The sequence below is a fragment of the Ambystoma mexicanum genome, chromosome 14, assembly GCF_040938575.1.
Source record: "Ambystoma mexicanum isolate Mex_15411 chromosome 14, UKY_AmexF1_1, whole genome shotgun sequence".
NCBI lineage: Eukaryota > Metazoa > Chordata > Amphibia > Caudata > Ambystomatidae > Ambystoma > Ambystoma mexicanum.
In genome coordinates, this window is record NC_090940.1 from 493,651,973 (window position 1) to 493,664,086 (window position 12,114).

Here is a 12,114-nt window from a genome sequence, read left to right on the forward strand (position 1 = left end):
TAAATGCTTTTTCTTGATCATCAAAGCCCATGGGATTATCCGCTAATCGGGACCAAGCTTTGAAGTTTATTAGGTCCAAACTAATGGCAAAGCGATTGAGAATGTCACTGCCTAAGTAAAAGGCGGCAGTGACGTCTCGCACGACCCAACAATTATGTACTATGCTCTTGTTGCCAATGGAGATTTTGAGCATACACCTGCCTGGCAGGATATGTTTCGAAATGGGTGTTTCCAGATCCATTTCCCATTTGTATATCAGTTTGAATGTGGGAATGGCTGGATCTTTTGGGAGTTGTCGGAACATGGCTTCGCTAATGAAGTTCTTATCGTTGTTCACACACACTTGGGCGAGAACAGAGTCCTTCCCATCATTTAACTGAACAGGGATGAACAACTGATCTCCAATTTGCTGAATATCAACCAGGCTCTGAGCTGATTTCACATCTTTCTGGACTATAGGAGTGGGAGTTTCTGATTGTGGATTAGTAAAGAATTTCAGAGTGTTTCCTTCCAGTGTGGAATACCACCTTAAACTGGAAGGAATGTTGATTTTCAGAAATAGAGAGGACCCCCCATCACCAGTCTGTTGTCCTACAGCTATTACTGTCACGTCTGGAATCTGGTTGTTCTGGAAGTGAAATTCTACTTGATCAGATTTTTGTTCACCCATGTGGCAGGTGCCATTTAAACTAACATGGTTGACACTCTGTTTTAATTTTATTGGTTGGCTAGTCTGGGTCCAGAGGACCTTGTTTACACAATCTATTACGGGTGACAACCTTCTCAGGAGGACATTCCCTCGTAAACAAGGGGTGCACTCTGGAGTCACTACTATGACCGTGTGTTTCACCTTGTGTCGCCCAATTTTGATGTCCAAATCTGCAGTCCCCTCGACAGGAATTTCCTTCCCGTCAAAGTTCTGCAGTTGTCGAAGAAGAGAGGTGAGAGGAATTTGGTACTTCTCCCCCCTACCTGAATTCAGTTCATCAAAGGCCCTTTTGGACAGAAGAGTAGCTTGGGATCCAGTGTCCACCAGTGCCAAAATTGTACCCTGCCCCTGTACTTGTACGGGGGCATAATATCTTCCCTCTTTCTCCTCAAGGGGGCACAGATAATGCACATTTTTGGACAACTGGTGGGCAAACTTTCTGTTTTTTTACATGGCGAGAGAAGAGATTTGAGCAGAATTCTGTGGAGAGCCTGGGGAATCTGAAAGAAAAAGTTGGCAAATGGAAATGGTTTTGGGTTCTGGGCCACCCCCCCCTTTTTGGAGGCAGTCATCAGGATGGGTTTGATCCATGGGATTTTGGTATTGTTGGTTCTGGGATAGAATGATGGGCGGCGACAGCTCACTCCCCACATCTACCCAGTCTATTGATTCGGTTTTAGGTTCCCCTGGTTCTGGTTCTGGGCCGCCCCTGCCTTTTGGGAGGCAGTCACCAGGATGGGTTTGAACTAGGGGTTTTTGGTTTTGTTGGTTCTGGGATAGGATGATGGGCGGCAACAGCTCAATCCCCACATCTACCCAGTCTGGATTGGAATCTCTTGGGACCCATTTTTCCTTGGGAGGAGTTCCCCCATCTCTGAAGGAGAAGATCCTTTTCCCAGGATCCTCTGAGGATCCCTCTCCCTCAAACTGGAAGACCTGTACCTCCTCCACAAAATGGGTCTGTTTGGGTCCTTTGTTTCTCCTACCCCCCTCTGCTCCTTGGGAGGCAGGCTTTCAGGGGTAGGATATTTTGTTTCCGGTTCCTGTTTTCCAGGGGCTGTTTACAAGTTGGGAAGGAAGCTTCCTCCAAGGCTTTACACCCCCCTTCCCCTTGTGCCTCCTCCCTGGGAACCGGTGGGTTATCGGGGTGCTGCCCCGGTCATTGTTCTGGAGCATTAGGTCCAGAGTTTGGGGCATTCTGTGCCGGCATGCCCCTCTGAGGGTTCTGTTGGGCCCTCAGCATGCGGCCCAAATACTGTGCCATGTTCTGAACCTGGCGCTCTAACTGGGAAACCCGCTCAGGCTGATACGGGGCTCTATTTTCTCCCCTGGGCTGATCCCGGGAAGGGTAGCTATCCCTTCTCTGGTAATACCCCGGGTTGGGAAGATTTGGGTACTCCTCCACCCTTGGCCTCCCCTCTCCCGGATTAGGTGGTCTGGGCTCAGGGAATTGGGGAAAGAAGGATGGATGAGTTTGGGGCTGGAAACCTTGTGGATACCTGGGGAAAAAGTTCAGCCCAGGGTTTGGTGAATTTCTGCCCTCCTGTGGGAAGTTTGGAGGGAAGTTCTCTGGATTAGGAGCTTGACTGGTCCCCCCCCCCCTTGGGCTGGAGGAGTCCACACATAACCCAGGATGGGTCGGTTTCCCTTGTAGCGGGGACTTACATAATCAGGGGAGCGAGGGACCCCATTTGTGGGACTACCTCCTCAACTCCCTGTCTGTGACTGGCCCGAGGGCCTTCTGGGCTGTGAATTATTTGGCGCAGGCAGGTTTTTAGGCCCCCCCATCTCCAAATCTAAAACGGGGGCAACCTTTACCTCTGCCACCTTGGCAGCAGCATGGGTGCTGTTGGTTTTGGGGTTTTTCTGTGCATTACCTTTATTTTCTATGGGCTTCTGAACCTCATAGATCCGGGTGGCTTGCTCAATGACCCAGTCTAAAAATCTTTTCTCATGAAAATCTCTCACGAGCTGGGTCATTATGTACTTGGGAAGAGCATGGAGAAATGTGTTGATGAATTCTCTGCTGCCCGTGCGCACCCTTCTGGTGGTCTGCGCAAAAGCACGCTTCAATTCTTGCACATATTCTTGTGGGGCCTGATCCTCCCCACATTGCAAATTGTAGGCTGCCTTGCGAGCCTCTAGGGGATTTCTATGTACAGAAAAATGTTCAAGATGGCCACCCTATATGTGGACCATCTTGAATGGTTTTGGTCCTCCAGCCCCGCAAAGAAACTGGAGTATTCAGGGGAGAATGTCCATTTAACATACTGGATGCAGCTACTGCTGTCCTTCAAATGGAAAGTCTCCATCATTTGCTCATAGAGCTCTAAGTGTTCCCAAACAGAATACTTGGCGTTCTTATGATAAGACGTGATGACACTCCTGATTGCCTTAATCTGTTTTAAGGGGTCCTTAAGCAAGACCCTTTTCACCTTATTGGCCTTTTTGGTTCGGGTAACCCTGGTCCATTCATCCTCTGATTCAGAAGCACTGCTCCCAGAGGTGCCCGTCTGATCTTCCAGGTTTTCCCGGATTCTGCGAGCCTGGGAATAGCTGGCAGAATGTGGGGACCTAATCTCCTGTGTCCTGTGACGCTCAGAGGAGTCTTCAGATCCCTCCTTGCTACCAGGATTTGATGGGTACCCCCCAGTGACCTAACTGGGCAGAGGTTTTTAGGATGCCCTTAGGGGGCGTAATTTCCTGGGGTTCCCCACTAAATTGCACTGTACTTAGGTGCCCCTACCCGGGTGCCCGCCCATCCATTCCTGGGTGGTAGTGGCCTATGAGCCCCATACTTTTGGCTGGATAGTGATCTGCCATTCCTGTGGCCTTGTGCTCATGCGCGCCAGGGGACATGGGGGTGGCAGAGTCCAGGGACTGAGAGAGATGAAGGCCTCTGGTACTAGGGCTTCTGAGGTTATGCTCAGGTGTTTCCCTTTCCCAGCGAACCTCATCTCTGTCAGTCCCTGCTCCCTGTTGCAATGCAAGAGCCTGCGCTTTCAGTTCCTCAGTTAAGGCCTTACTAGACTCTATCAGTCTCTCCTGCATGGCTACCTGTTGCTGGAGTCTATCATTGTGCTGGCAGAGAGCCTCATTCTCTCTCTGTGCCTCCTGATTCGTCCTGGAGTACTGGGCCAGTCTTTGCTGCAGGATGGTTAGCTCCTGAGCCCCATCCCTACTGGCCTGCTCCTTTCTTGCCAGAGCCTCTTCCACCCTCCTAGTGTGCTCTAACAAGTTCTGATGCTCTTTTTGGAGGTCACCCAGCCCCTGGAGGGCCAAGTGATTTTCTTCAGTTTTTCTTTTTAAATGGCAGACTTCCTGGCCTAAGGTATCCCTTTCCTGACCAAGAGCCTGCATTTGTGATGCCAGGTCGTCCCTCTGCCTTTGAACGGCACCAGCTTTCTGGCGTTCTTCATCAAACTCTGCCTGGGTATCCAGGTCTTTAAAAATCAATGTATTGCTTTCCTCTTTCTCTCTGTCTAGTTGGATTTGCAGGGTGGCTACCTGCTCTGTGCATGCCCTGTTGAAATTGATCTGTTGCTCCAGCTTTTACTGGCTCTGCAGTAAGGAGTCCAAACTGTCTTGGTGCTCCTTCTGCAAAGCCAGAATTCTGGTATCCTTGTCGGTCTTTTCCTGTTGCAGGATACACATGTCCTCTTTGATTTTAATGAGATACTGTCTGCTCTCATTTTCTGACTCCTGGCTTCTGTGCATCCTCTGCTCAGAAGAGACCAGGTCAGATTGGGCCTTCTCTAACGCGATCTGTTGCCTATTTGCCAGATCTTGGCCTTAAGCACATTTGTCCTACATGGCTCCCATATATAGATACAAATATGCCGCTATCCTAACCATCTTGTCGTGTTCATCTTTAGCTTTAGGAGCCATGTATAGTTCACTCAGGGCCACATGTAAGGGACCCTGATCTCTCCAGTTATCTAACCCCGTTGCAGTGACCTGTTGTGTGATTGCCTGCAACCACGCATCCTGGCCCTGCTCAGTCCATTCACCTCTCACAAATAGCTTATGTAAGAAGTGCTCTCTGGCTGTTTTGATGTCTACCAGTGTCGTCATTCTAGAATTTGAGTTCCTTCCTGACTTACAGAAGTTTGTATTTTATTTTCCAAAATAGACTGTTTCCTTAGAGCGTTCCTTTGAGGGGTGCTTTCACAGTGTCAAACAGCGTGGTGATCTAACCGGATATGTCTATCCGGTCATTTGGCACACTGTATTAAGCTGCACAAGTGGTAAGCCTAACCCAGAACATCCAGGACGAGCCCCCACTTTGTAAGCAGATTCAATTCAACACTACAGCTAAGTCAATGCCTAATCTGGGATGCTGAGGGAAACCCTTATTGATATATTTTTATGTCCAGTTCGTTTACTCTGGATGACAACCCTTATATAACACCCCTCTCTTAGAATCCCCCTGACCCCACTGAGCCAAGAAGTAGGTTTGTTTTGCAAATTAAAAGGTTTATTTGAAAATTAAACAATATATATCTATCACACTTTTATAGTAAATTAATATTTGATAGTACACTTGTGAAGATGATAGTGATCAACAATGGATAATGTTACAGTGGTACACTCTTTTTGATGGCTTAGAAGTGAGATAGAGAGGATAAAGTAGCTGAGAATGCTTTTATGGCTTCAAGGACAATGCAATGCTGAATGAAAATGCAGTACAGAAAATAAACTTGATATGACTTCAACAAAAGACAATGTAATCACTTTTCTTTGACAATTCACCCCCCCCCCCCCTTATGCAATGTAAAGAGATGGAAGAAAAGCACACAGTTCTCAGGAATGCAATCAAATATAATTCAGTTCCCCCCTGGCAAGCTTAGAGGAAAACAGGTAGGAGTTTTAAACACAGGCAAAATCGTTTTAAATTTGGTGGCAATGGAGTGAAAAATATATTCAAATTGCTTTTAATTCCCTATAGGAGGTTCAGGGTGAGTGAGAGATACTTAAATTAATTCAGGATCACTTTAGCAATGCTCTATGAATGATTGTCAGGTTGCACACGAATTTCAGCAAGGAAAGGAAGGACAAATATTTTTACACGTGGCTGAAATTAAGCAAAATGTCAAATAGCAGCAAATTTAGTCGCGTGCGTTGAGCGCAATTACGGAGGCACTATAAGGAGTAGGAAGTCGGTTCTAGGCTCGTTCGAAAGCTTAGAATCTTAGCTTTAAGATGACAGTTAAAACTCGCTCCTAGCCAAACGGTTCCGGAGATGTGGACGATTTAGTAAAGGTAGTTTTTCGGATTTGAAATGTTAAAGCTCAGAATGACAGATGACAGTTTTCAGTTTTAAAGATGACCTGAATGACACGATTCTAGGAGGCAGTTCTAATAGGCTAAAATAGTTGGATTAGATTATTTTAAACTAAGAGATTGGTTTTAGCACAGTGCTAGCTGGGTACTCACACTAGATTTCGGACAGGAATGCGACTTCGTCACGGATCGGGTCTGGATTGGACTGCGGTTCCCTCGCCACGGACGGTCTCTGCCTGGTTCTGCTCACTGGATCTGGGTCAGCTCTGCTAGCGGCACTGCACAGCGATCTGGTCTGGGTCTGGTCTCTCCGGATCATTCTGCCTTCTGGGTCTCTGGTTCTGGCAGAAGTTCTTGGCAAAAATTCAAACAGCTCGCCCGGCTGTTGAATAGTTTGGTTGGTTTTGAGGCCTGCTGAAGAGAACTCAGCTTGTGGGTTAGGCCTTTGCTTTGAGTTCTGGAGTCAGAGTTCTAAGTTCTGGTCTCTGTCTTGCTGGAGTCAGTCTAGGTCTCTGGAGTTCTGGATGTGAATTTGTCCGTCAGCGTGTTCCGCAGAAAATGGGAATTGAGTCTCTCTACCTGTCCCAGCAGTCTCTTTTTATGTGTTTAGAAAGTGGGTGGGTCGGCTAATTCTGCATGCCCAACCCTCTCAAATTATCATTGGCCAGTTCCTCCTCTATTCCTTGATTGGGTAGCTGGGTTGTGTGTCATCTTTATGGCTTACAGAAAGACACTCCCCTTGTCTATGTGCACACAAATCTATTTCTGATCCAAATACATATTTCCCAGACACACAATTTGTTGAAATGACATGAACATATTACAGATTTCTTATGGTCCATGCTTGTCCGACTTGGATCTTCCTGGGGGCTTGCATTAAAAAATGACAACTTAATTTTGTTTTTAATTGGTTTACCAATGTTAAATCTGTATCAAAAATTACACCAATGTACACCATCCTTCTACACACATTCCAGTAATTTACTAGGTTTCTAGCATACAAGCATGTCTGTAATATCAATAAATAGAGGGGTTTCGCCTCAGAACATGGTACAAAGTTGAATCAAGTCTTGAATTGTGGGTACATTTCTTGGATTAAGGTTCTCCAAATTGCACATTTTTGTGAGCTTAATACAATATTTTAGAAGCATTTAACTTAAACATATATTTGCTGCAATAGGAATCCACACTCAAGTCTGGCCCGCCTCTCGAAGCTGGGTGGGTCAGCTCACATGTCCCTGCTCCCAGGAAGAGCTCTGTTTACAGTCCACATCCAAAATTAACATACTCCATTCAAGGGAAAGAGTCTATTGTGTGGTTTCCGGCAGGCTGAAGGGAAAACCCCTCCTTCCCAATCACCAGGGTCATGTGATATCCTGGGCTCTTGTGTGGGTCTCTGGGGTGAGAAGGTTTCCCAGCCTCTTGGCCTGTTAATTGAATCAGATTGTCTCTGGGAACAGCAGGTGGTTAAGAATTTTAATTACCCAACAGGCTTTGAAGTCCCAGTTGGGCTGGATCCTCTTGCACTCCTGAGATACAGTCCTACTGTCAGAGTTTAGACCGCTAGCGCCGGTTTGTGGACAAAGCTGGTACTGCACCCATTTTTGGGATCTGTCTTGAATTAAGGCATTTCATTAGAGTGGTCTTTTGCTTGATAGTATAGGATCCTTGCTTAACATTGTTTTGATGGCATCCTTACAGTAGTGTGGTGATGTGGAACCCCCCACAAGTATTTGTATCTTTAGAGTGGTCTTGTGCCCATGATTTTAGCAACTTTTTGACATCAATAAAAACGGATTTCGAACAGAACCACCTTTCTTTGCACTGGTGGGTGGCAGATTAGGTGACCATTTTGGTGTGCGCAAACTGCGCAGTTCTCCTGGATTCTGGCGTGAATGTGGGCGGCGACAGCTCATCCCCACATCTACCCAGTCTATTGATTTAGTTTGTTCTGGGATAGAATAATGGGCGGCGACAGCTCATCCCCACATCTACCCAGTCTATTGATTCAACATGGGTCAAAACCCTTGACAGAACCTATTTCACAACAGAACATTGGGCCTCATTATGAGCTTTCCAGTTGCTAACAACCGTACCAGTAAGCTTGCCGGTACCATTGTTACCGGACCAGCAAACTACGAGGTCTGCTCGCGAGTGCCTTTGAGCCCGCCAGGCAGACCGGCACTCGCAAGCAGACCATGTCGGATGCACCGACACCATTCTCTTTCCCCATTCCCAATGAGTCCAATGGGACTCAAATGGGGAGTTATATTGTCTAGCGACCGTGAATGGGCAGTTACCTGGTCCACCGGGGGCATAATGCCCTGATAATTGCCCATTCCCTGGCGCTGGACAAAATATGATTCCGACTTCCGCCGGTCTCATAATGAGGCCCAATGTATTTTACAGTCCTGACCTCCTGCTCTGAGAATGGCAAGCTGCAAGATAAGCAGAACAGTCCTTCAGGAGCAGAAAAGGGGTTTCACTTTGGGAGTACTGGAATGCTACTTTCAAAGTAGTCTTGGCGTCCCTTCGAGAGAGGGTGGCAGGGTTGCGGCACAGCATGAAGAGCATCCATTCTCTCAAGCTGCATATCATGTCACACTCTGCATGTTAAGTCAATCTGGGATGTCGTTTTTTTTAATGCCAGCTGGATCAACACAGAAGAGGCTTTCAAGGTAAAAGATTGCTATTTTACATAAGTGCCTGTACTGCCACAGTGATGTCTAATGGCCCTTGACTTGTGTTTAGGAAACTACAGGCACTGATGGAGCAGAGTGCATTTTCACATACACAATTCCATAGAAATCTATGATGCCTTTCCCTAACACTGGCCAAGGTATTATTAAAGGATAAAGTAATTAAGTAAGAAGAAGAGACCATTTCAGAATGTTGGCTTTTTAATTTCCAGCTAGGGTTACAGGGTGCATGCTTCAAAGCGAACAGGTTACACTCGTACAATATTCCGTGTCGTAACACATTGACAGCTCAGGGACCTAGACCCGTGTTGAGAGAATTCCAGGTACTCATGGAGAAGAGTGCATTTTGGCCTACAAGATTAGAAACAAATCTGTAATGCATGGTAGGGTAATACACAGACTTTGGCATTAACCTCCACACAGCAAGTCTCGGGAGGATAGCTCAGGGGCAACGCGCTCACCTTGGAAACAAGACGACGCGGAGCAACACAGGTTCGATCTCCGGTCCGCGTTTAGAAACCCCTAGGTATTAAGCACGTTATAAATAACCTATCATATCATATCATATCACAGACCTGTTGCCTCTTCTCAAAGACGCCGGCTTATGCTGGTTTCCCCAGACACCCACAGAAGCGAAATACGAAACCATGGACTGAAGTTAGATGAAGCACAAATGAAAGGCATGGAATATGAGATATTCTAAGAGAGATCTCACCAGAAGGAAACATACAGGATATCTGAGACGATGTAAGTAAATTAAACTTGACATCACTTGTGCCTAAAACACTACAGGTAAGGCTTCCGATAATCTGTAGAAAATGCATTCTTTACACTCTCACTATAGTGTTTGAGCTTTCATATGTTGGCTGTTTTCTATTCGATACACATGTGTGTACATGATCCCTAATATGAGGGTAGCTATGCAGGGTGCTGCATAGCTCCTCGAGGGTCTTTGTCCATACATGGGGCCAATGAAGGAACTTAGGGCTAGCAAGACACTCAAACACACACACACAAATACACGAACAGAGCAGTGTGAGCTCTGCACTGCACCGCTGTAATATGATTGGCCCACAAACCTTTTCCTTATCCGATATGGAGGTATTTGCATTTGTTTTTATTTTATTTTTACTTATAGACCGCTTTATGGCAAATCGCTTCACACAATCCTAAACGATACAAATCATATGCAGGTAATAACATTGTTGGAATTAAGAATAAAGAAGGTGATCATTGAGGCGGGAACGGAACTGAGGATAGGAAGACAGAGAGCGAAGAGGAAAAGGAAGTGCATTCCAATATCTGGGTTCAACTAACGAGAAGGAACACAAGTGGGATCGGGCACATGGGGAATGGAGCAGAAAGGAGGAACAGAGATTGCTGGAGAGAGAACGTGCAGGGATGTAGAATGAAATGCGTGAAGAGAGATGGGGGGCCAGATTGTGAAGGTATTTACAGGTAAGACAGAGAAAAATAAAGAGCAGACGAGTTTGGAAAGGAAGCCAGTGAAGAGATGCCAGAGACAGATGAATACAGTTATGAGAGGAAAGAGAGAAGAGGGAACATTTAGGGCAGCCATTTCTGTTCTGCTCTCATGTTGCTCTGGTGCATTTTACATTATTTTGGAATTGCTTTTAGTTGCTTTAAAAAAAATCTACATTTGTTATTTTCTTAAAATCGCCACATTTGTTTTATTTTAACTAACCTTGCTTCTAAGGAAGCTTATCTGCCTTTAGTTTGCCCTCCTGTACTAAGATACATGGTCAGACAACAAATTGCTACACGTTTGTAGTCTGAAGTAATAGGTTTTTTCTGCTCACGCCCCATGCTGGAGTCAGGAGGTACGTTTACTGGTGAGTTTATTCCCTGACTGAGAGCACACGTAAGATCAATGGACAAAGTACTGGAACATATATCCCAGCCAGCACAGTCACTCTAACTGTAAGTGAAAAAACACGTAGAACACATTTTAGTTGTAAACCGAGCAAAGAGGACTCCGATGAGCAGCAGAAACACCAGGAAGAATATTGGAGCAGTAGAACAAGCAAGAAAACCTGAATGCTGAAACCAGTATCTTTGTAGCACTGAAAGAGCGAAAAGGCCTGGCTTTTCAAATATTGCAGTGATGGAATCGACAGGAGCAGAAACTAGCAGAAACATGAGAAGAGAATCTAAGGGAAGAATCACTGTGTACACAAGAGTATGAACAGAGGAAGAGATAGGAAGTAAAGCACGGGGCAAATGAAATAGAAGTCGTGGGAGAGGTGGAGGAATAGCATTATCCGGAAAGAAAAGAACCTCATTCTTGGAAGGATTGAGATGGAGAAAGTGATCAGGCCTCCAGGACTGGATATCTAGTAGACAGGAAGTGAGAGTTCATTGGTGGATGGGGTGAATGATGAATAAGATAAGAAAAGTTGTGAGTCATCAGCTGGGAAGTGATGAGTCAGACCAAAGGAGGTGATGATAGAAGCAAGAAGAATTGTGTAGAGAGAAAGGAGAAGGGACCCAAAACCAAGCCCTGAGGTACACCATGTTGAAGAGGAAAAACAGAAGAGGTATGGCGAGCCCATGAGACAGAGTAGGCGTGGTTAGAAAATAACCAGTGGAGGCCAGTACCCCATACGCCCAGAGAGGAAAGAGAGCAGAGGAGAAGAGAGTGGTCTACAGTATCTAAAGCCTCTGACAAGTCGAGAAGAACAAACGAGAGGACTGTTTAGCAAGGTAGGCCATGAGAAGGGAGTCCCAGACAGAAAGAAGGGCAGTCTCAGTTGAGTGAAAGGGATGACAATCAGATTGTTGAAAAGGAAAAAGGGCATTCAAATTAAGATAGGTAGAGATATGGGAGTAAGCAATACGCACAAGGGGCTTAGAGAGAAAGGAAAGAAGTGTTGTGGGCTAGGTGCTGCCAATGGAAATTAGAAAACGACGTACACAGCTATTATTGGGTTGGTAACTCAAATAGGCTTTTGTTTACTTCATTAACAGCACTTATTGAAGATTTTTCACATGGGTGATGCCCATCCTGCGATTTAATGATGGCAAAAGTCCATGTGATAGCCACTTCTGTGCCATTGTAGGGGCAAATGTAATTTGACATAATTTCCTGTGATTTATTTGGGCATTTGATGTCCCTTCTTCTCCCGTGGCATTGTGTTGAATTCACATCCCTGTAATCAGACCCTCAGGATGTGTGTTTACTGTAGGTGTTATTACTTGGATGCCAATCTATACCATAGCTCGTTTTTCATTGTCACAACCTCGTTTGTTGGGCTAAATTGAATAAAGTTGAACGATGTAGGCATGTCAGACATATTGCCTTTTATATCTTTAAACACAAACCTTGACCTTATAATTTACATTTGCTATTTTATGCTAAATTTGAGATATCATGCTAAAGAAGAAAGCACAGCATATTTATAA